General features: G+C 35.0%; 1 protein-coding gene across 2 annotated transcripts in view; it reads left to right on the top strand.

The window, feature by feature from the left end:
* Window positions 1–26,875, top strand: part of LOC150097493 (solute carrier organic anion transporter family member 74D-like) — a 314,670-nt gene that overhangs the window by 206,842 nt on the left and 80,953 nt on the right. Inside the window, exon 1 of one of the 2 annotated variants that reach the window (XM_090407009.1) lies at window positions 7,323–7,436. The exons of the other annotated variant lie outside the window; for it this stretch is intronic. The gene's annotated coding sequence lies outside the window, so the exon portion shown is untranslated. Of the gene's footprint in view, window positions 1–7,322; window positions 7,437–26,875 lie in introns of those variants that run through there. 2 annotated transcript variants of the gene reach the window in all.

Below are 26,875 nucleotides of genomic sequence, written 5' to 3'. Positions count from 1 at the left end.
CACTGTTGCGAAAGTAATTTGTTAGAAAAGTGATACCTGAAGACGTTAATGATGCTGAATAACAACAGTAATTGAAGTATATGTACTTATGTAGAGGAACAAGTTAAGTATTTATTGTGGTCAACGGTATCGAACAGTATGCTACTCCTTGGCGTGAATAGATAATAACAATAGGCAACGTCTCTTCAGTTTCTATTCACAGTATATAATGTACCTCGTTCTTTTCATTGATACACAATGTGTGCAATAGTTACAAAACTTTATCAAAATAATCACATTCATCAATGTATTCAAACTATTCAAATTTAAATTACATGATTATTATGCATTTTATTATCTCGCTGTTTTTAGATAGTAAAAATATTCAAATAAATTTAAAATTTCATTTCATATTCTGCGCATTTTAAAGTGCCATTTTTTAATCTTTAAAATTTTAATATTAAAAGGCATTATATGTTTTGTATAGGAATTATATAACCTTTTACAATTTTATATACGAGTTATAATTACATTTTACAATTCATTTATGAATTTTGCACTAAAGCATCGATAGACCACATATTTGCGAAATATCTTACTTTGCGATATGTTTTCTAGAAAAAAATTCTTAAAAGGACTGGCCAGATGGGCGAAGCAAGAATGCTTTTCAAATACCCCGTTATCTGTATAGGACAATGTAAGGATACGGTGTTATTGAGCTATATAAAGCTCTGCTCATGGCAGGAGGGTAACAGCAATAGCCAAGCCTCAGTTAAAACTTCATTGGCTACAGCATTTCCATCCATTATCCTCCTTGGGCACCCATTTTAGTCGCCTCGTACGACATGCATGGGCTCCAGTGGAGCTATTCTTATCCCGGCCACCACACGGGGAGGTCTCTAGAAAAGCACATGCATAAATTTTTAGTAGTTCCCATATTGTTATAAGGATGTGGTGCCAATTTAGTAATTTTTATATTTTTAAAACTAATAAAAAATATAAATGATTTTATAGTTTAGAAAGCTTGTTAATAAAATTATAAGAATTTGTGATTATGCAATCTCATGTTTGATGAATTATTTATATGATACGTAATATATTGGAAGATAGAGATGACGTCACGTCAACCTAAGTTTTTCAGTTTTGTTTTCAAAAAGGTAACTCATCTGTTACAGTTTAACGCAATACTACGTAACTGCCTTAAGTGTAAAAAAATGTATTATTTTATCTTCCGACATATGCAGTATCGAAAAATATGTTTACTGATAATGACAATTTTGCAAAATATTTCATGTGCATCTTTGCGTATAGAACGATATTTGTTTCATGGTTGCTTAGTGACAAATAAAGCAAATAATAATAACCAACAATGAACACTCATTTGCACAAGCAGAAGAGAGTTGTGCTGAGGAAGAGCTGGTTATAGGGGAAAAAAAAAAGTTCTCTCCGAGACCTGAGAAATAAAAATCGTAACAAGTAGATTTCTTGAAGACGGAAAGAAAGATTTCGTGGCCTCTTCATTATAACTATGCGTGGAAGCTGATGCGCTCTAGGAGCGACTGGTCAAACTTGTTTCCGTACTTGTGACCGTTTTCAATAATGTGACATTCTAAGGTGTATTATCGTTAGAAATGTTTAACTTTCCGTACAATAGTGTAAATTTTACGACTGTCAGCGTATACGCTTACAATTTTGATAAAGAAAGGTCTCCATATTATTTTAAAAGTTCCTTTCATGTTTAAGCACAAAATGACTAATGAATACATCAAGCTGATGAAACATGCTTCCAGTAAATATGATTTTTTTTCTGCAGATTAATCAACATTTGGAACAATATTTTGGAACAATATAATCTTTATTATGCTTAAGAACTATTATTTTTTTTTTTCATATTTAATAAGTTTTTTAAAAATATGACTCGTTCAATCATTTTTCCCATTTAGCAGTTTGTAAATGTTAATTCACATTCGTAGGTGAATTTATAGTAATAGAATATTTGCAAATTCACATAGAAATATAAACTTTATATAAACTTTAAAAGAAATGACGCTTTACAGTCATTTCTAAATGACTGTAAAGCGTCTCTAGTGTTTTTTTTTTTTTTCAAAATATTGGAGACAATTAAACAAATTATTAATTCAGTATAAAATTTTCCCAATAAAACTACCTTTCGTTATCACGTTGGCTATCCCGTCTCTGACAACTCCTTCGACAATATTTAAAAAAACATTTAATGAACGGAATATTTTACCGTATGGATTGGGGATTGAGCCCGAAGGAACAATCAAAGCTGGTTTAGTTTTGTAACGGCACGTCCCTTAAACTTAGGATCTCCGTGAGGTGATAACCTTGAAATGAGGCCCTACTGGGTCATTGCTTTCTCTCAGAGCTGTGACCTCCTGTCATTAGAAAAGTATGGAGAGCTTGTACGATAGACGATGAGAGAGTTAAATCAGTCGGAATGACGACTGTATCTCTTTGAGAGAGCTATAAGCTGTAGTTAATTGCAAAATATGCTTTATCAGTCGAAACTGTGGATGATTTCTTTGTTTTCTTTTTACATAAAAGCATCGAAATGTACCTTGGAATGTATCGAAATGTACCTTGGAGGTATTAAAATGTTTTCCAAACGGGATGGAGTCGCTTTACTTGCTCTAATGTTAAGGTTGAGAGTTTTTAAATTAATACAATCGGTTGATAGTTTTCCCCTTTTGTGAAGCGTAGGCAGAAAAATGGAGTTTTGTACATTTCACAAAATGTAGTCAGTCAGATACGTAGATCTACCTGTTTTTTTCGCCTTGTAATTTCTCTAATGAGTTTCGCTGACGCTCTGTATTTTTGAATTATAAAATATTCTACAAAATTCATGAAAAACTAGCATGTTAACCGTACTTTATATATTATAAATAACTGTCAAAACGTTCTGCGTTAAAAAACCTTGAATCCACTCGTACCACACATCGCAAAATGAAGAAAGTGTATCGACAATTACGCAACCTTTTTCAATGAACATTGTTGGCATTGAAATTGAGGAAACTCCGTGTATAAAACTACTAATGAATATTCATTGTTGGTTATTATTATTATTGCTTTATTTGTCACTAAGCAACCATAAAACAACAATCGTTGTATATGGAAAGATGCATATGTCTTTATCAGTAAACATATGTTTCGATACTACGTGTGTCGGAAGATAAAATAATTTTTTTTTTACACTTAAGGCAGTTTAACGTAGTATTAGAAATGTGTGTACTACAGAAAACTTTCTTATTAATAATAATTTATGTTGTTATTTTTTCAGTAACTGCATCGCGAACGTATACATTTTGTTATCGACTAAATCCCCAAGTCATATGTGACTTGGGGATTTAGTGCAAATGTATTATAGTTCACTGGAAAACATTATCATATTTCCCACGGTAAGAGAGAGAGAGAGAGAGAGAGAGACGTATTCTTACTTGCCAAAACCAATTGAGAACATTGGTAACTATAGAAACCCACGAGCACATTGGTAACCATAGAAATCTTTAGTACAATTTAAATATTCATTCCTGTCGGGAGATCGGAAGGAATAGTGTTACCTTCTACTTTTATTGATATATATGTCTCTGTCAATGTGATTCATCTCGTGTGAGATTTTCTAGAACTTTCTTAGATAAATATGAGATCATTCATAAAGTCTCTTACAGGTAGCTATAATGTTTTGTTCGAAAAACCCACAAATTTTATTTCATTATTTCTATTGAACATTTTAGAAATATTTCATTTGAACTGGACAGCAGTAGTAAAAGAAACCATATTTTAGTCCTAACGTATTCCGCGAAGATAATTTTAGCCCATCATAGTACAACAGGTGATCTTTATCCAATTCACTTATAAGCGTGTCATAAACCCCTGAAAGAAAAGCCCCCTATTTAGTTTCCTGCCCCTTCCTCGGGATAAGGAAAAAAAAAGCTGTTCCCATAGAATGGGGAGGGAGAGAGATAACAGACCTCTGGCTGTCGTGCCCCCGTCCTTTACCTCAGGTAAAATTTGGCTCAAAAAATTCTTTTCAGGGAAACGAAAAAGGCGTTTTCGATGAATAGACGCTACTCCTCGGGAGGACGACGAACGCTGACATAGTTTCCAAGGTCAGCTAGAGAAGGAAAGAGAGAGAGAGACCTTTGGGAACTACCTTAAGCGAGGCCCACAGATGGTCGATGACCCTAAGCGAGGAATAAGAGAACACAGCAGATCCGACTCTTGAGAGCGAACATAGAGACGGTCCCGATAAGGCATTCTTTATCTTAAAAAGAAGAGAGAGAGTCACTCGAAACCACTCCCCGGATACATCCTTCTTCCTTCCGTTTTTCCCTAAAGAAAAGGACCAGGAAGGAAACCTTGTACCTGCCCGCTGTTGGTTTCGTTCTGAATTAGAACCATCAAAGTATTTACGGAAGCGAGGGGAGAATAATAATAAAAAAAAAGTTAAAAAATTTTCGGTGTAGCCCGCAGGGAACAGGGCCTCAAAATCTCTTCCGGGATAGAAAGAAAGTTTTAGGAGAAAGCATATGTTAAATAAATTTAAGGGTGGGGTAGGGGGATGCTAGTCCGAGAGGAGAAAAACCATTCGAATAGGGATTTATATTCCCTGATTCAAGAAAAAAAAGTAGCCTTCTGATATTTCTGGGTTGTTATTCCCATGTGTGAAAGTTTAAACATGGGAAAGTGGACGTCGAAAGAAAGTTCAATCAGAGTACTTGAATATTACAAATCTGCTGTGTAAAAATCATTTTACACTTTATTTGTACTGGTGTTATCATTGTGAATTATTATTGTGTTATTATTACAATTTGAAATCATTTAAACTAAACAATGCACAGTTGGTTCTTAGGGGGAAATAGTATATAAAACGTAACATTTCATGTAATATGTTTTATTAATGAACAGGAAAGGGAAATAGCGAAGAAATTAATGAAAAGTTGTACTAAAAGTAAAATAAATAATTGTAACTATAAAGATATGAAATTTGTTTTTAAAAAGATTTTAACTTTTAAGAAAAAATGCGAAATAATTTAAAATTTAATGATACATCAATTACTTTATTTTATAAGACTTCCTATTATTATAGGGACTATATTAGTTAAATTTATTATGGTGAAATTATATATTAGTTCAATTTATATATAGTTTTAGTCAGTTGAATTGTATCTAGATTTTGCAATACAGTTATACTTGTAACGGAATAAACATATCTACAAAGAAATGCTTTCTGCTCTGTTTACCTTCTTTAGAAACCTGTCGCGATCGTATCTTTCGAATGGCGAAATGAAAACATAGAAAGGTTTTCTTCAAACCAATTTCCTAGAGACACAATCAAGACTGATAAATTCAAAGAAGATACACATTGAAAATCGTACTTCTAAAATAAACTCATAATAAAAACATCAAAGCCAGGATTAAAAAAAAATCTTTAAAGTAGTCTATAATAGATGCTTTTGATAATAACAAAATCGAATCCGAATGTACAGTTTCCATTATGGGATGTTATAAATGGTAGATTAATTTTGTCTGCCGGTGTGACTGTTACTATTCTTAGTGGAGGCCTAAAGCTGCTTTAAAAGCGGCATTTGATCTCTAGATTAGGACTTCCAGTTATCTAACCCTAGTCAACCTACTGCATGATACTAATGACACGATAACTTCAAAAGTTTTTGTGGATTTCACTAAAAAGTTTTTCGAATTATCCATTACGATTTTAATCCTATTTATTTCAAAACTAAACTAACTGATGAAAATTATTAAATCCACATAATCCTAGTTTCAACTTTTTTTTTTGCTTTATTAACTGAATTAGTTATTAGCTTTCATTATTATATTAAATACATTTAAAATCACATGTAGAGTTTTAAACCTTGAAGAGTAATTATGCATATATATAATACGGATAAAATAACCTTTAATAGTTTAAACTAAATGGTTCTTTCTGTCTTTTGGTCTGATACGGAGGTTTCACGGTTTTTCATCTGCAGAACAGATCAACCGGCCGAAAAAAAAAAAAATCATGCTGGCTCTTAGCTGCTTCGGCCGGAATTCCAAAACAGCCCAAACCCTGAAATAAAAATTATAATCCTTAGCATAAGTTTTTCTTCCTTCTTGACTTTAAGATTGAAAGTTGTAAGTTGAATTATATTTGCAAGTGCTCTAATACCGTACATCTGACAGAAAGAAAAAGTACAGAAATACTGATGATGTCAAGCAAAGAGAGAAGGGGGGGGGGAAGGAGGACTCTTTCGCTGTTATCTTTTTTAGACTTCCTTGTCGATGAAAACATCGTAATTCAAGGGCTTCCTCACAAAGATAAACAACAGACAGCAGTCTGGTTATGAGGTCAATGGGAATTCTATGTAGAACATGTGGCAGAGTCAGAAGATACTGCCGCTGTGACTAAATGTAGGCTATTTCCAACTGACCTTGAAATCCAAATCGGAAATTCTATTGTGTATCCTACCTCGGTAAGATGCCTGACATATCTGGAGTAACCTTTGTTGTTTATTTTATTCAGGAAAAATAAAGATAAGATGCCGGTATAAAATTTTTTTTTTCGCATTGCATCTTAAAACTTTCCAAGTTTTTAGATAAAAAAAATCTACAAGTTTTATAGAGAAAAGGTGAGAAATGCTGATGAAATGCTACCTTTCTAATGTTGGGTAATATCAGGCTGCTGTTCTGATGTAACATATTTTCTGCTCATAGACAGTATATTATTGGCTACTACTGTAATATAGTGTACTCGAAAAGTTATCTGCCCAGGGGAATTCTAAATCAAATCGAAGTGAACACACAAGCAGCTGCGGGGAGGGGAGAGTTCGTAATAGAAGAAGCATATGTGAAGCACTTGTCTTCTTACTGTTGCACATGTGTTGCTGGTTTTCAGTACGTCGCACCGTCTATGTGCTCCCTTCTCTCTCTCTCCCTCTCTCTCTCTCTCTCTACCTTAGTCGTATCATATGGTTCTTTTTTTTTCCCACTCTTGCCGGCGTCATCACTTTTGAGCGACGTTTCTCCACCTGCCAACACCTCGCGACATAGACCTTGGCCTACTCCTCTACTCTTGGAGCAGTCTTGGCGGCGGATCAAGAGGAGGCGAAGGACAAACACGCACGAACGCACGCACACACACACACACATTGTAGCTTCAGCAGCACCAATCGCCGGTATCGGTGACGTTAGTGATGCTACACCTCCCATGTATCCTCGCGCCGACCAGAGACACACAGAGAGAGAAAACATCCACTTCTGCACATTGGTTCAAGCTGTAACAGTTGGTTTCTTCATCAGCGCTAGAATCGGGGGCACGTGCTGCTGCTTCTGCTGCTGCTGTAGGAGGAAAAAGAGACGTGTCATTTAGGCACGAGAGATCACTATCATCAATGTGTCACCTAACTGTCTCTTGAGTTGCATCACTTCTGATCGAGGTAGGTTTGTCTACTTTGTTTTCCTTTTATAAATTAAGTTTAAGAAAAAAAACATTTCTTGGAAAACTTGCAGGAGAAAAATGTATTTGTTGATGCCGAATATAAAGTAAGATTTCTTTATCGACTGTTTGAGAAAACGTATGCAATTGTCACAAGAAATATTTCGTTTTCCCACCCGGTTGCTATGTAGCTTAGATATTCTTTATTATTTTTGTATTGTTCTTTTTGATATGGATTTTGTCATGTGAGATTGAAATCGTTATTCTTTAATTATAACAAAATTATGTTATACCCTATTCGATTGAATATAATGCAAAAGTCATAATAAATAGCCATATTATGGCGTGATACAGTCGAAACAAATTGTCTTCCTTCACTAGAAACTTAATACAACTACAATTCATTTTACCTACCTCATAATATGGATGCATGTACTATATAGAAATATGATCTGTTAGTAAAACAGCTAGAAATAATATGCATGCAGTAAACATGTTGTATTTCTGTAAGTTCTATTAATAGATAAATCTGAGTAGTATGACGCAAGACTTTTAATAGTGAACTATTTAGTGGATATTAGAGTATTGTATTGCTTACATTAGCATTTATATTCTGTCACTTGTGAAATGATATCTGGAGTATTGTAGGCACTTATAGAGCTAGATATGAACATTTTAGGCATAATGTTATTAGTGTTTTTTTTAGTGAATTGGTTACGTAGCAATACTGTTATACACAGAAGAAAGAATTGTCGTAATCATGTTCGACGTTCGATTAATATCAATAATGATCGCGCCTTGGCACACACATATGTTATTATCGGAAATTAAGTTAATAAATATTAATTACGTTATTATTTCAAAAGATGAGACTCAAAACAAGGACTTTTTGTTAGACACTGTGATCGTCCATCAGTGGTCAAAAATTTTGCATTTGTATATACTACGAAGGCTTTTATTATTGGATTTGTTATGTGGCTGTCAAAACAGGTTTATTCATTCACTATAATGGAACTGCATAAATTGTGTTGCAAGAGAAGTTTCTACCTTTGAATGACTACGCGAACGTGCCGTCATGTTGTTTATAATGATTTCATATGTTGACCTGTCTCTCTCTTTAGCTTTACAGTTGTCTGTAATACCACCAATTTCCATTATGCATTGGTTTACATTCATTGAAATTTATCCTAGAAATTGAGTTCACAACATACATCGCATATAGTGATTCCAGGATGAAATTAACTATCTTTGCACCCCAATTTTCTGCTACTTTCTTAGATTTCAGAAAATTCGTGGTGTCGTTTAAAATTTTTGTACTCAGCTGACCTGAAGGGATTATTATTATTATTGTTATTATTATTATTCCACATTGCATGACGTTTCACAGTGTCAGGTGCAATTTTTCCCCTCCTATTAATTTTCTTGCACACGCATTACAAATATTACTCTGCAGTTAAATTATAATTATCCATTATTGATTAGTAATGGCTTTTTCTCTGTTAACGACGATAGTTTTCGGAACAATCTGGTTTTGTAATCAGTAAGCTGTCAGGAAGAAAATACAGAAATAAAATAAAATAGAAAAAAAAAACGAGTGTAATAACCTGTTCGACTTCAACAGAACTCACTGGTGTTTTGTAACCGACTGAAAGTTGTAAGTGTAATCTGTGGTCGTGTCCGGGAGGGAGAGAGGGAGTTGTTAACCATTCCAGTTGACAAAAGAGGGCCTCTTTCATTTTATGGCACTTTAAGACAGATATGAGAATGTTTTATCATCTACTGACGCTATGCTTTTCAACTTACGCCAGCGTTGTCTTTATTTGAGACGGAATTTCAGGCTCAACCTTCATTTTGATTCCATTAAGTTTATCACTAAACTTAATTAGATTTCAGCTTACAGAACTTTTGTATTAAAAAGAAAAAATCACCTAGATTGTAAAAAAAATACTTTTATCTCGTGCTACATTTCTTATCTTAACTGTACTAACTGAAGATCTAATATAAAGTCAGAATGCGTCGTAAGTACGCCGTTTCATACCCCCCCTCCCCATTTTTTTTTAATGCGTGATTTCTCAAGCCTACAGGAAACTAATTATTGGAAAAAATGGCTTAGCCTACACGGAAATTAAGAAAACAATAACCATTTGAGACGTTTTCTCAGCATTATGCAATTCAGTTGCTAAAATTGAAATTCAAGTTAAAATTGACGTATTGATATATTTTTATTAGGTAATCCACTAGCGTCTAGTTGGTTTATGTGCGTTGCTAATAAATAATTGCAAGAATATGCTTTATTTTCAGCTTAGCTCATATTTAGATAAATTTATGAGTAAAGCCAGCATCGAGACAGATCGCTTTTCTCCTACTTGAATGTCTAACTACTTTTTCGCTACAGGAAATTACTCTAGATCCTGTCAACAAATCCTCGAAGGATATAGTTGAGACAGTTAGATTACTATCAGGCAATGTGATGCATGACTTTAGTTGCTGATCATAAATGACAAAATTTCATGGAAGAGGAGTAGAAAATGAAAAATTATAGTATTATGTACAATGCACCAGTTGATACACAGATGCGGGCGCGCCCGTGTATGTAGCCTAGCTAACAAACTCTTTCATTTGGGAATCCTCCTAAATATTCCTCACGTCCTAGATGATATCTCCCATCCAGAGGGAGAATTCAGGCCTTTTCACACACACACACACACACACACACACACACACACACACACACACACACACACACACACACACACACACACACACACACACACACACACACACACACACACACACACACGCCTGAAGTGTTAGGATGAAATAACATTTTGCAGCCCTCTTCATTTAGGTTTACTTATTTCGTATTTAATAAATCCCCCACGTTTATTTTTAGCCATTCATTTGGTTTTATTATTTGCTTTTGTTCATCCTCCGCTATCGAGGAAAAACGCGATTCTCTACTGATCTGACATCATTTAATATTAGGAGTTCAATATACAATCAAATATCAGAAATAGAATGGTAAAAGAAATCTAAACAAGATAAACCTACATATTAAATTAAACTATGCTTTGTCAGACGTATCTAATAATTACAGAATGCTATGTGGACATCGAGAGGCGCGCAGTGATTAGCAACACTGGATCAAATAACATCTATATACAGCGCGCATCGAAACTATTCTTAGCGTAAATAATTGGTTTATGCACTTATGTTTTCCATAATTACGGAATCACAAAGGATACCCGATTCATAGTACTGTTTACACATTAATTATCAGTTTAGAGAGAGAAATATAGATTTATGATGTTTTATAGCAAAAGATGAAGACATATCGAAAGAAGACTTTCGAAAGAAGACATACTTTAAAAAAAACAACAACAAATAGGCACCATGGTCGATTGAGTGTTTTGTGTGGACATAATATCAATTACTGGCTAATGTTATATTTCTCCTGACATCCTTAATTAAATTTTACGAATGACTATTTACTCCTTGTACAGGAGCTTTTCAAAATCATTGGTTTTTAATACTGTTGGTTAAGTTTTTTTTTCTTTTTTTTTCCATTATGGTATTGATGTGAATACAAACTAAACTACTAGCTACCATAAATAAGTCAAAAATAATTCTTTCTATATAAATTAAATCGATTACGAGTTATATCTACTATATGGTTTTGCAGAACGTGTTGTTTGCGGATCCTATGGGAAAAAAAAACAAGAAAGGGAAAATTATATTTTATATTTTTCACATGTTTACATAAGCGAAAAATATCTAGGTAATACCAAGTTATAACCAGGTAATAATAGACGAAAACTGTATTATGTAGTTGTCCATGGTGCAATTACTTTCTTTTTTAATAATTTATAACAAAGTATTCAAATTTTTGATTTAATTATTCATTGCCCATTCGTTACGGTTTGAGAATCAGAAACCGATAAGTTAATCAAAATGTTTGATCTATTTCGTTCTGAGCATTATTTTCTTTAAAAAACATAATCTGTTTATTTAAATTAATTACTTTTATTAAATTTTAATATAATTCTGCAATTATTTTAAAATTTTGAATTTTATTCCTAGACAAATATAATAGGTCATATAAATCGATATTTATACATTGACACACTTCAAATGGTTTAATTTTTTAAACCATTTGAAGAAAAAAATAGTAAAAATATTTTAAAAAGTAACTTATAGACACGTATTGTAAATTACTTAATATCTGATATTCAAATGAAATTTTTGGCGATACCTGGTGTCAAATTTGGTTTCTTTATCTCTTGTTCAGCGTATGATGTACATTGCACATGTGAACACTAGATTTTGTTGAAAGATAAACGCATACTCGATTTGCTTGTGTCCCACTTTATCAGTGTTGACTTTTTCGGGTAACCTTGAAACAAGACTACGGTAAAGAGAATTTTTCGGGCAACTTTAGAAGATGGGAGGAAGCGAAGGTCGTGGGGTGATAAGAATAGTGAAGCAAAAGTTTCTGGGTGCGGGATTTCTTGTGTACGTCGTAAATCACCACAAATGGTGGGTGGTGCACAAACAACTTAGTCAAAGGTCATACATCTTTTTATTATTTTGTAAATAATACCTTCCTTTTCTTTTATCTTTTTACGAAATGCATTCAAATTTAGTAAACATTTTCCAAATACTCAAATTTATTTAATATTTTTGATAAAAATTAAAAGGTGTTTTAATTAATAAATATATTTTTTTAAGAATTATTAAATAATTCTCAAGATTCTTTAGAAATTTCATATATTATTAAAATATATTTAGTTTTGTTTATCAAATATTATATTTAATGCAATAGTTTTGTGTAAATGATGACTAGCTATTCGATCATACTGCAGTTACATATAGTGGAGTTCTCGACAAGTTAATTATTAAATTACACAGGAAATAATTTCAAATCAGTTACAATGATCGCCTGAATTACAACTATTGAATTATATAGTTATGAAGACCACACAACGCTTTTATATATAAATGTAATGTTTCATAACTTTATTTGAGGAAACGATTATAACATATTCTTGTAATAAAGTGGAATCTCCAAATTTCAACTTATTGCTTCATTCCAACGCGAAAAAATTCCCTTACTTGTATGACAGACTGCTTCTAAGCAGTTAAACATTTCCTACTGCGCACTCAACCTTAAAATAATAATAATAATAGCTATCAGATTAAGTTGATTTTGACTAAGCATTCAACACAACAGTGCGATCGTTTATCATAAAGGCATACAACGACATAGGAGCACTTCGTCGTGTGGAACATTTACATATTAATTGCATACATTTCACTCACTCTCTCTTGCAAAATTTCCTAACACTAAATAGCTTTTAGGTCTGAATCAGTTATCAGTTATTCATCCCTGTAGACACAAAGCAGATACAAAACGAAATGAATTACTGGTAGTAGCATAGGAAGCTCAGTATAAGATACCATATAGTGTAGCTGTTCAAATACAAGAAAAAATGGTAAACATGCCGTGCTGTTTAAACACTACCAAGAATACTTGGTAAACTTGCTTCAATAGCGTATCTTCAAAAGTTTAGAAAGATGTCTACCTTCTTGATATGATTTGCAACTGCTTCTCTACAGCGACACGCATCACTTACAACTATCACAAAGATGATGAGAATAATTATCCAATTACAAGATGTTTCTGTGATGTAGGACTTAGGAAGTCCACGGAAAACCTCCGTAGCGCAATTGGAAAAGGCCTAAGTTCGAGTCTCGTCATGACGGGTGGAATCTTTATATGGATTTTTTCAAATGAAGGTGAGTTAGCCGATCTCATTCGGAAGTGGCAGGGCTTTTTCTCCCGGAAACTCGGGTTTTTCATCCCGCATACAGACAAATCGGCCCTTCAGAACACACGCAATTTACAGACAAAAAATACTAGTTGTGATGGTGGTGGGCAGTGAATGGCGCTGATATAGATGATTGGTAGTAGAGGTTTGGTGTAGTGGTGGAGACGGAGAGTTGAGCAATAGGTGTCCGCCCGCGATGAGTCTTCGAACCCCTTGGGGGTATCACGAATAATAATAATAATAAAAACGTGTGAAATCCCATGTAAGCAGTGGCCATCATTTATATGGAGTTATATACTGTATATATAACCGTTATTATGGTAACGGTTTGTTAAAATAGTAATATTTACAACACGCTCAAAGCATATGCGCTCAAGTCTGTAATTGTTTGAGTGTAATACTTTTGCTTGGTCTAACGTCACTAATTTCAGACGAAATCTTTCGAGTATACATTCATTTATCAATACTACTTTTTTCTACTATTCCTAACTGGCCCTTAAGCACCTATAACAGTCCAAGATATCCTTGGATATCATAACTATGATATCAGCATAAGGTGTTTAGCTCTATGCCTATAAGTATGCTTTGTATATAAATCGGGTGTGTTCTCCTGGCTGGTTTGCCTATATACGGGTTGAAAAACCTAAGTTTCCGGGAGACAAGGCTCTGTCATCTCCATATGTTAACTGTGCTTCACTTAAAAGGTCCTGATAAAGATTTTTCACGTCCTAGACGAGATTCCAACCCAAATCTTTCCAACCGAAGGCATCCTAAAACCGACTGAGCTACGGAAGCTACCAGGTGTCAGTATTAACTGACATAAATTGCTTTTTAAAGGTAGTTTTCTATGCATTTCAAATCTTATTTATAGCATAAAGATAATAAAATGTGCCTGTTTTTCGATTTATCGGCAAGTTGATGGATTTTCCCATCTCCAAAACGAATGTATTTTTCTTTCTTTTCTTATTTTTCTTCTTTAAACTGAAAAATGAAAATACCCAGTGAGTAAGTATGTATCATACTGAGCTTTGTGACTTAAGTTATAACAAGAAACTTAGGCAAATGCAAAGTCAATTTTGATTTATTCGTTCTTTGATAATTAAATCAAAACTTCGGTACATGTGACACTGAAGAAAATTTGATATGGTTGATTGTTTGTGATGAAGAATTATTACTAGCGTAAGAGGCGTTAAGTTTGAATTCATAAAAATATCTTATTCATTTATCAGTAATACCGAATATCTCTTTTGAATGAAAAATAATTGAATCTATAACCGCACAAAAGATGTGTATCTATTCATGCTGCATAGTAGGTTAAATGGAATGTTCCAGTGATTTCAGCTGACAGCCTTACAAGTGTAGTGAGCTAACTGGTAATTACTGTGATTAAACGAAATGTCAAAAACCTGTTCAATTTCAAGGTTACTTTCCTGAATAGCAAGGAAAATAATCATGACGTGTCCTTGTAAGCACTGAAGTTACTCAATGTTCAACTAATGAGCTCACACCTTATTAAAATAATAATAATAATAAAACGTTTCACGACTTTTGTCGCGAATGTCATGTATTTTGCATTGTATTAAATAATTAAAAATAGAATATTCTTGGAAGTGAATTTAATTTTAATGCTATAGGCATTTTATTTGTATTTCTTTAGAGTTTTCTAAATTTATGTTTATTAATATAATACACCAAATATTATCTACGATTTCGAAAATTGATTAATTTCTGATAATGTAATTTAGTAAAATAGTAGAGAGATAGGGAGAGGAGAAGAGTCCTTTTTAAGACTTCCAGGGTAACGAATGGCAATGCTGTAGCCAATGAAGTTTTAACTGAGGCTCGACTATTGCCGTTACCCAGCAATGAGAGTCAAGGACTCAGTCCATCTTCCAGTTCTTTTAAGAACTTTAGTAAAATAATTTATGACATGTTTTACTACGTAAAGATACTGCAGTTATTAAAGTTTGTTCTCTCAATCACGAAAGAAAAGTCTGTCAAATATCTAAGTTTGGAAGGAAAAATAATTGTTCTAAAAAGTAAAGTGAAACAGGGTTCGATAATAACTAGCTTCATTACTGAAAGAACTTCTTAACAATATATCACTATTAATACTTCCTACTGCACAAATATAAAGCGTTAGTGCAATTCCTGTTATAGAAATTTCTATTATATAATCATTACGCAGAAATATCCCTCCATTTTGAATTTATATTTGAATTAAGTAAATATTTACTAGTATATTAAATCAATTTCATTATTAATTAATAGACTTCAATCTTTCCTTTGAAAAAAAATATTTTTTTAAAATGAGAACTTTTTTGTTCCCCAAGAGTAGGTAGAATTCTTTTAGTTTAACTAGCGTTTTCTTTTCTTTTTTTATTTTGTTTGTAAATCGGTGGGTATCTATCGCCATCTTTAGTCATCAAGGACAGCTGAGGATCAGGGCATTCGATCATTTTTGTAAGAGTTTTAAGTGATATTACGGCAGAGAGGTGCTCCGCCATATCGTGATCAATGATCATAACATTCGCATTGTGATATATAAAATAAACGATACATAAATATTAATGACATGTAAAATGCACAAATAATGCTTAATTTAAATAAATCAATTGAATATTAATGAATGAGCATCTGAAGCCCAGCCGTGTTGGCGATGCCCTTCAGTTGGAATGGATGTGTTCGAATCCCGTCTAGGAAGTGAATACCGTATTAGATTTTTTTTTTTTCCAATGAAAGTAAATTAGCCCAGTCTTTCATAAGAAAGTAGCAGGGTTTTTCTCCAGCAAAACTTGCATTTTTCATACCACAAACAGGCAAAATGAAGAACGGCTAGTTTTTATTATTGCTTTCAATTTTAATTAGCAAGTATGAGAATGTGCTTCATTTTCAATAAACAAAATTCCTAAAGTAATTATAAATCAGATTTAAAAAAAAAAAATTAAAAAATCGATCATTCTTCTAAATCCAGATGCTTTTTTTTGTCAAAAATTCTTAGATTTATTTATTATATGCTGCAATAAATAAAATCAAATACATTCTGATGATCTATAAAACAAGCTTCAGCATTTCTTTCGATATGTCCAAAATTTTAAGGAGTAATGCAAACATTAAGATTAAAGAGATGCTTAGTTTTGTCACCATTGTGCTCTACACATTCAATGATTTGCACCCTTTTGTGATTTGTAACTTTGTAAACTTAACAATATTTAACGACTTACAAGTGGCATCTCGTATCACCTCTGCCAACATTCTAAAATCATTATTTATTACTTTTATCAAGTAAGTGTTTCACCCTCGTTTGTTCGCCTTGAGATACGGTAACTGGCCATAAATATCTACCTTGCACTTGAGCCTCAGATACAAAAGTAAGCTTGTGGGACAGCATTGATGACGACAACGAGGCCATTTTTTTCGCAGACAAAGCAATGCTATATTGTTTGTGAGCAGTTACCGAGCCTGGATATCCAGGATATTAAGCAGGTGCGCTCATTTTTGTAGTGCTCCGAACTCATATTTCCTTGTGTCATATAAAACCTGAGAAGCTATTTTCATCTAAAGAAAAATAATCTGGTTTTTGGTATTGGTAGTTGTTGATAACAACAATGTAAACATGAACATTTATCAATATTCAGTTAACTGAAAATAAAGTTTCTTTCGCAATAGAATTGAAATATCAATAGTGTAACTAAAATATAGCAGAAAATAAAGTATAGCTAAAGTTATAAACTCTCTAAAAAAGTTAAGAGTTTCTATAAAATATAATATCAAATGATATTTTTTTATAAACTGAAGTTTAATAATAATATTTTTTAAAAAGAAATTTTGAAATTATTTAGAAAAGTAAGGAAACCTATTTTTAGCCGAATTCAGTTTTCTTCAAATAACCGATTCTCGGTTTCTTTCCCGAAAAAATCTGAATCCAATACTCTTGGAGGGTAATGGATGGCAATGCTGTAGCTAATGAAGTTTTAACTGAGGCTCGGCTATTGCTGTTACCTTCCTGCCATGATCAGAGCTTTAATAGCCCAATAACACCTTATCCCTACACTGTCATCTACAGATAACGGGGAAGATGAAAAGCATTCTTGCTTCGCCCCTTTAAGCCAGTCCTTATAAGGATTTCCCGAAAAATATATATACGCATACATATATATTTCTCAGCGTCCAAGACATATTTCTCAGCATCAAAGATGTAAAAGCTCATCCTATAATTAGCCATATGTTTGAAAATACCATTTCTTGAAGTTTATTAATAACTAATAGTAATAACTCGACCTTACAAAGACTAGTTTTCTTAATTATAATTTGGGATAACAGTTATTTTACCTAAACATATATTTCTGAGTGTAAATTGCATGTACTCTAGTAGCCGGGTTCCGGAAGGAAAACCCATATCATATTGGCTATCTCACCTTCAGTTGAAAAGTCTTGATAAATTCTTTGCATTCTAATAATGCCGTTTCATGACATTATTTTTATAAACATCATATATAAAAAAATATTTCTTTAAATATATAAATATCATGTGAAGTTATTTTGTCTTCATTTTTCTATTAAATACGTGTCAGGCTCAGTCATTATGGCTGTATTTGGCTTTATAAAAACCTAATTAATGCTATGATAAAACTGTTAATCTTATCTGTTATGGTTGTCGATTGTGTGTATTCTCTGGATGGTTTGTCTGTCAGACAGGACGAAAAATCTGTTTCCGAGGAAAGTCGTATTTTACTTTCGTCACTATTTCTTCATAAATATAAAAAAGCCTTAAATGACTAATTTTATTCGCATGAAACTAATTTTGAGGTTAATTTTATAGAAGTTAATTGAATTTAGGTTTACCTCTGGATAGTTCTTTTTTTTTTCACTAGCACTTATGATAATATAAATCATATTAATATAAATATAAATATCTTTATCAGAGATGAGCTAATCTATCCTTAAAGAAGTCTAAAAAATGTTCTTTGCTTCTTCGAATAAATTCAAATGTGAACCTTGGCAATCAACAGGCACGTATCTTTTTCAAAGGATTCTGAATGTACAGAATCCTTTGCTAAACATTTCTTCTCGAGGAAAAAAAAATGCATCGCAGTAGTTAGTAAAAAGTTTTTTTTTTTTTTTTAAAAAAAACATAATAACCTTTGACATTTTATAAACTAACACCATCTGAAGACACTTTTTTGAAGTGGTAGATAAGGCAATTAGCAATTTGAGACGTCATGAAGGAAGGCTCTAAACACTAACGAACAGATATATAAATAATGTGAATATCAGATTTACAATAAGTATATGAAATTTGCTACCAATGTCGACATTGCTTGTAAACTGTGAAAGTATTTTCGAAGATTTTAAGATGTTTTTTATTAACAGTAATTATTCAATCCAATTAAATCTTATATTTTCTATACAGCATGGTTCAGATCGTCAAAAAAAGTTATCAGTTATCAACTTATTCTAGTTTGCTGTACTTACCGGCCATGCACATCTGATCTTCTGTTTAATCTAACGTGCGCCTTGTCATGCCTGGAGATTTAAGGATATCGTGGCTGTTTACCAAAGTTTTGATGTAATTTCCTTTTTGTATTTACTATTATTTTTTGTATTGCATTTTTGATGCCTGGCAGTCTGTCTCCGGGAAGAAAACGTTCTCTCCATGGTAACAGAAACCAAGGTCACTTCAAGTAAACTGCACAAACGACTCTGTCGCCTTCGTAATCCGGTACATTCTTAAATTATCATTCATTGCATCCCAGTCAACTCTGAATATTGCAGGTTTAAGTTTTTGTGAAATATATATTTATTTATTTTCTCATTTTTTAAAATATTTACCGTGGTGCGAGTTCCGGCAACAATGCAAATATAAATTATGGAATAGCAACATACAAGAAGCATATATCACGTGTTGCTTATCATGTTTTTCTTTGTTGCTTTCTGAGCGTGACTCTCTTAAAATTCAGTGATCAGCAAAAATTTCGATAAGTCAGAGCGGAGACTGATTTTTAGATTACAGTTATTCCACTAAAGGATTTACTAGCTATACTAATTTTGGAATTTATGCGCAGTTTATAAAATAAGTGCTTTTGACCTAACTTCATGTCTTTTAAATAGTGCAAATCAAGGCAACGCCCATGTCGAAGGTTATATTTACACAATATCTCAAAAAATTTTATGACTATAAATTAATATGCATATATAATATGCTCATTTTTAATTAAAGAAAATTTTCTAGAAATAATAATTTTAGGCTTCTATTTTTGTAATTTATTTATTCACCTATTCAGAATTTACTGACATAAAATATAACTATTGGGATGATATTTTCATATTCTCGAGGGAAGATAGATTGATCAGGAATTAGTGTTCGAGTGATGATCGTTTTGCAATTTTGAATGGCGTTCTGCATTTTGTGAAATGAAATATCAAGGTAAGACTTTGTTTAGATGCAATTTAATTGCTATCGCTTTCTTTAGCCTATGCTTGATATTGCTGGCAGTCCTTTGAGGCTGCGGGACATTCTACAAAAATTTCTGCTGGCAGGTCTTTAGACCTGCGGGATTTTTATTAACGCTCATACGCAGTTAAAACGATATGAGCGTACCTGAACGTAGACGTATTCGCTGATTTGTTCGATAAAGAGCCGACTCTTGTACTTATTGATAAACTTCAAAAGAAATTCAAGCTGACAACATGGCCTATTAGCATGATTGACCCCGACATCGTTATCGAGTCACTCGATAAAAAGCTAGCACTCACTTTTATTTAAAAAACTTCTCAAAAAGTTTGAACGGGATTGGCCGGCTATTTAAACTTGTATTCCTCACCTGAAGTCAACGCTGATGAAAATGAAGACTCTCCTCAAATGGAGGAAAAACTCAATCTAGTTGTCTCTACCTCTAATCCATCTGATCAAGGAGAAATCCACGCTCGTAAGAAGAGAAAAACTCTCGCTGCTGAGCCACAAATGTTGTTGGTATGGACGAGGATGTTCCCTTTTCAGATCTCTCTACTTCTCCCAATGAAAAGGTGCCACCGATTATCCTAAGGGAAAAGCAGAGATGGACAACACTCAGAACCATCATGGCTAACTTATAAATAAGTTATACATCTGCCAAAAATGTAGACGAAGGTATAAGAATTCAGCCTACCACGGTGGCTGATTATAGAAATCTTACAAAGGAATTGGACGAAAGGGGAGCTCAATATCACACATTTTCACTTGCCTCCGAAAAAAATCTGAAAGTAAGCCTACGAGGAGTCTCCGAGGATATTGACACAGATGAAATAGTTACTGACTTTAACTTACAGGAACCACCTCCCATAAAGGTCACTAGAATGTTTAGATCAAATAAGACACCTATGCCTTTGGTCTTGGTTGAGATTCACAGCATTTACAAAGACATCTATTATTTATAATCAATCTGTGGACTCAAAATCACCCCAGAACCATTGAGAAAGAAAGCATCCTCTGGGCAGTGCTACCGATGCCAAAAATTTGACCATGCAAAGCTCAGTTCAGATGCCTAAAATGTGGCGAGAATCGCCCCACAAACACCTGCGCCAAGCCAAAGTCCACCCCGGCTAAGTGCGCTAATTGTGGGGGTCCTCACCCTGTTAATTATAGAGGGTGTATAAATCACCCCAAAAACAGATGGAATGATCCAAATCATCAATCTACCTCGTTATCTAGTGCGAGAGTTCCTGAAGCTCAGGCTCCTCAGTTCTCCAAGAGTGAGATCGTGACAACAGGTGCTCTCCCATCATTAACTGAGCCCCTTAAGAAAACGAATCTTCAACATCAAGCGAGAACATATGCTGATGTAGCCCGCTCCAAACAGATAGTACAATACCAGAACCTGAATAATCCACATTCAAATCTATCAGCTGTTATCACCTCTTCTCTTGCAAACATGCTGCAGGATTTCAGCAACTCAAATCCATCCTAAGTGTCACAAAAAGATTCTTACAGCAAACCCAATCCATATTGTCAGCACTCTCTGATGCATAGGAAAAAAATCGCCCCAAACTCTCTTAGGATTATCGGTTGGAATGTCAACGGTATAAAAAATAAACTGTTAGAAATCCAGGAATTTAATAATAGATACAACCCAGATATATTGCTAATCAATGAAACGCACCTGAGGCGTGCTGACACCCTGAAAATCAGAGGGTATCAGATTTACAGAAACGACAGACTTGGGTATAGAGGTGGAGGTACAGCCACCCTTATGAAAAACTATATCAACCATCATTCAATAACCAACCATACTACCACCAAACTTGAAATCACAGGAATTAATGTCCTCACAAACTCAACTGGAAACATTAAATTTTTTTCTGTGTATAACCCTCCACTAAAGACATTATTGACCTTAGATCTGGATGCCATCCTTGGAGTAAAAGGACCGGTCATCATTGCTGGAGACCTCAATGCAAAACATCCTGCTTGGAACAGTAAATCTACCAATAAAAATGGTCGCATCCCCTCTAGCTACACAGGATCAAACTATGCTGTTGTGGCTGGACCTACCGAACCAACTCATCTCAGTACGTCTGACACTGCTTACATACTGGATATAGCCATCCTGCAAGACATTAAACTACAATACAGCCTTATATCACTAAACGAGCTGTCATCGGATCACAACCCAATTCTACTGCAATTGGGAGAACAAGAATGCCTGTCTTCTCCCTCTCATTCAGGCATATCGTGGGAGAGATTATCTAAAGCACTTAGGGATCAAATTGGACCCGTCCTTCGCATATGCACACCAGAAGATCTGGAATCTGCAGTGACTAGCCTCACCCAACAGATTAAGTCCTCTATAATGGTTGCAACCTTCCAGAAACCTGTTCCCAAGCCTGATCGTTTGCCTGAGGGCATTATGGACCTGGTCAGAGAGAAGAGCAGAGCTAGGAAGAGATTTCATAACACTCGCGCGCCTCAGGACAAGACAGTGCTTAACAGATTGAATGAAGCAGTAAGAGATGCACTTAAAACACATAGAAACCAAGTTTGGGATAAAAAGTTAGCCTCTATCTCACCTATTGATCACTCTATCTGGGGGCTACTGAGAAACATCAAATATAAAAACAGATCCCCCCCTATAATCTCAAACCAGGGCCTAGTCCATACAGATGCAGATAAGGCAGAAGCAATACTAAAAAATCTTGAGGATCAGTGCAAACCTTCTTATAACAACTTAGATTTCAATCATCTGTACAAAATCCACAGACAGGTCAGGCATGCACTAAACCTCCCAGATACCAGTGCTGACCATATTACACCCGCATCACCTGTTGAATTATATGATATTATTAAAAAACTTAAGAGCAATAACGTTCCTGAACCAGACGGAATCTCAAACAGGGTGATCAAGCTGCTGCCTCGAAAAGCTATAGTGCACCTGACCAGTATAATAAATGCAATCTTAAGATTTCACTATTTTCCTTCCACCTGGCTGATGTGATTCCTATACATAAGCCAGGCAAAGACCCACACTTACCGCAGAACTATCGTCCAATCAGGTCTCATCTCCAATCTGGGTAAGGTTGCAGAGAAGGTCATCCTCTCACTACTCCACACCTCAGTAAATGACCTAACCATCCTCCCTAAAGAACACTTTGGTTTTCGAAAACACCATAGTACTACCCAGCAAAACCACAGAATTGTCGAATACATCACCACCAGCTACAACTGGCGCCAGTGCACAGGAGCTGTTTTCCAAGACCTTTCCAAAGCATTTGACAAAATCTGGCATTTGGGACTCCTGCACAAACTTATCTCATCCGGTATCGCACTAAAAATGGTTCATCTAATCCATTCATATCTTCAGAATAGATCATTGCAAGTTAAAATCAATCTACATCGTCCCAGCGCCATATCTTTGCTGGAGTGCCGCAGGGATCTCTACTGGCTCCATTGCTGTTTTCTGTATACATGTCAGACATCCCACACAATCCGATGAATTCCATTTTGGCCCTGTATGCGGACGATACAGCAATACTAGCCAGATCTCTCAGACCCCTCTTCGTTACCAGAAAGCTTCAAGAAAACCTTCTAAAGCTGGAGGGTTGGTTCTCCAAGTGGAGATTGGAAGTCAACCGCCTGAAAAGCTCAGCCGTTCTTTTCTCAAAAAGGCCAATGTCTCCTGCAGGAGATGTGTTACTATTCAATACTAAAATCCCCTGGCAGACAGAAACAAATTACCTGCGTGTGATTCTCGACAAAAAACTATCTTTCAACCAACACATCAAGTCTGCGTGCGCAAAAGCATCTAAGGTCATAGCTCAGATCTATCCGCTAATTAATAGAAATAGCAAGCTCAGCAACAGAATCAAATTGCAACTATACCAGATGATGATTCGTCCTATAATCACCTATGCCTCTCCGGCCTGGAGCCACACCTCTAATACTAACATTATCAAGATACAGCGAGTGCAGAACAAGTATGTTCTGCACTCGCTGTATCTCGCTTGAGAATGATTCTGAACGCCCCGTGGTATGTTAGAAATAACCAACTCCACAGAGACACAAATATTCCCTATATTCTCTCTTATCTACAATCCTTAGCTTCCAAGTTTTTTCTAAAGACGTCCACACATCCCAACGGTTTGGTTCAACAAGCTGCAGCATGCGAGCCAGCGGACATATTCAAATATAGAAGACCAAATGCTATATTAGCCTCCTTTAGTGATGCATAATCTCCATGCCCATTCAGAGCGAGCAAACTGCTCGTAAATTTTACCCTCATTGTAACCACAACAGATAGCGGGGAATATGAAACGCATCTTGCTTCACCCCTAAAGACATAAATGTCAATTGTAAATTGTCTTATTCCCGATTCCCGTGTGGTTGCCGGAATAAGAATAGAACCAATGTAGCTAATGCATGTCGTACGAGGCGACTAAAATAAAATTGTTACCCAGGAAGGGTAATGGATGGCAATGCTGTAGCCTATGAAGTTCTAACTGAGGCTCGGCTATTGCTGTTACCCTCCTGCCATGATCAGAGCTTTAATAGCTCAATACCATCCTATCCTTCACTGTCCTCTTCAGACAACGGGGAAGATGAAAAGCATTCTTACTTCGCCCCTTTACGCCAATCCTTAAAAGGACTTATTCTCGACAAGGAAGGACTTATTCTCGACTGGAAGAGGGAGTTTGGTTGGATAATAAAAACCCTTGGAGGATAATGGATGGTAATGCTGTAGCCAATGAAGTTCTAACTGAGGCTCGGTTATTACTGTTACCCTCCTGTCATGATCAGAGCTTTAATAGCTCAATAACAGCTTATCCCTCCACTGTCCTCTACAGATAACGGGGAAAATGAAAAGCATTCTTGCTTAGCCCCTTTAAGCCAGTCCTTATAAGGACTTATTCTTTTGGAATGGAAGGAGGGAGGAGAAATTGACCATGAGATGTGGTTATTAATACCTTTGGAGGGTAATGGATGGCAATGCTGTAGCCAATGAAGTTCTGAGGCTAGGCTATTGTTGTTACCCTCCTGCCATGGTCAGAGCTTTAATAGCTCAATAACACCTTATCCATACACTTTCCTTTGAAGATAACGGGGAAGATGAAAAGCATTCTTGCTTAGCCCTTTAATCCAGTCCTTATAAAGACTATAAGGATCTTATTCTTTTGGGGGGAGGAATTAGGTATGAGAAAAAAGTCCTTTTTAGGACTCCCAATGTAACAAATGGCGATGCTGTAGCGAATGAAGTTTTAACCGAGGCTCGGCTATTGCCGTTACCCAGCCATGTCTAGAGCTTTTAGCTCAAAAACACCCCATCCACACAGATTTTCTTCATTCAGATGACGGGATAAAGAGTCAACGACTCAGTCCATCTCCCAGTTCTTTTACGAACTTATTCTTCTGTTCCCGTGTGGTTGCCAGGATAAGAATAGCGCCAATTCAAATCCAAGCATGTCGTAAGAGGCGACTAATTGGACGCTGAGATTCGAGAGTTTGAGTTCTCTCTCTTAAGGTTTTTGCCTTAAGGGAGCAATTTGAGTCTCTGGGGAAGGTGGTTTCCGGTACGGCCCGATGAGAGGTTTTGTCGGTGAATGCTTTTCTTCGGAATTTGAGCGGTTCTGCTCGGCGGTGGTGTTGGGTGGAAGGCCATCATTGAGTGGAGCCAACGCTGAGATGGACGGTCTTTAGGCCACTATTGATTGGTGTAGGGATCGTCCTAATTTTTAGAGATTGGCTTTACTTAAGGTTTTCCTTATTCTACGTATCACCACTGTAGCTAATGCATGTCGTAAGAGGCGACTAAAATTGGTACCCAGGGTGGGTAATGGATGGCAATGCTGTAGCCAATGAAGGACTTTAAGGACTTATTCTTTGAATGTGATAGGAGAATCGACCGTGAGTTGCGGTGATTAATGATTAATACCCTTGGAGGGTAATGGATTTCAATGATGCAGCCAATGGAGTCCTTACTGAGGCTCTGCTATTGCTGTTACCCTCTTGCCATGATCAGAGCTTTAATTTAATAGCTCAATAAAGCCTTATCCCTACACTGCCCTCTACAGATACAGATAACGGGGAAGATGAAAAGCATTCTTGCTTCGCCTCTTTAAGCCAGTCCTTATAAGGACTCTTATTCTTTGTTCAAAATTGAAACCTAAATGCATAATGTTTTTATTTATCTGGATATAACTTATGCTAAGCTCTTTTTATAAACATTTATAGTTAATAGGCCTTCCCCAATTGTTTCCTAATGTAATATTATCTTAATATAAATCTATGACATAATAACTTACTTTTGCCAGAATGAAACCTTTTAGGCTCTTGTTCAGTAACTAAATATAAAAAAGTACACAAGTGCTTTGATAAATATAAAGGTGCTACCTTTATTCACATAAAACCAGTTTTTAGGCTACTTTTCTACAACTGGCTCATTACGAAGCATTTTATGCCTTTTATTATCATTATTAAACCAATAGCGTCAGGATAAAAGGAACTGCAAATACGTTCTTATTTTTCCTTGAACCAATCTGATTACGTAAACACCGTTAAAATAAAATAGCGCAAACGCATCAATGTACACGTGACCAACAGTCTAATTGCCTATTTTTTTTTTTTTTCTTGACGCAATTGTTGCTACGACAACTTTTAATGGATGTATGACGTAACAAAATTTTTTCCTTATTTACTGGCAAATCGCTTGTATATTTCCACCGCACGTCTACATATTAACTGGTCTATTGTTTGACTCGTTAGTATTCCTTGTTTGCCTTCTGTATTTCGCAACTTTCTGCAAGCAATTTAAAAGTATCTTAAGAAAGTCAAGATATGTCACCAACCGTCTATTTTGTAGATTCCATTTGTTTACCTCCAAATTGACACAATATTTCGAATATAAAGTTTCCGTGATTCATTTGAAAAGTTTTCAGCAATATGGTTTAAATGTTGCACAGAATAGAGCTATTCATCTTCATTAATGCCAAGATTACCTGATCATGAGTATATCACAGTGTGTCAAGATAGCTATTATTTCGCAATGGTAATATAGGGATGAGTTGTTGGACATCACGATTTATTGGTTTCCATTCCAGTTCCTGGACTAGTGTGGAGCGGGTGTCCCTTGACCTCACCCGACGC

Source organism: Typopeltis vanoorti, chromosome 17 (assembly GCF_054136105.1).
Source record: "Typopeltis vanoorti isolate ZY-2024b chromosome 17, IOZ_Tvanoo_1.0, whole genome shotgun sequence".
Classification (NCBI taxonomy): Eukaryota; Metazoa; Arthropoda; class Arachnida; order Uropygi; family Thelyphonidae; genus Typopeltis; species Typopeltis vanoorti.
The sequence above is the reverse complement of the archived record's forward strand: the minus strand, read 5'-3'. Positions and strand labels throughout refer to the sequence as shown.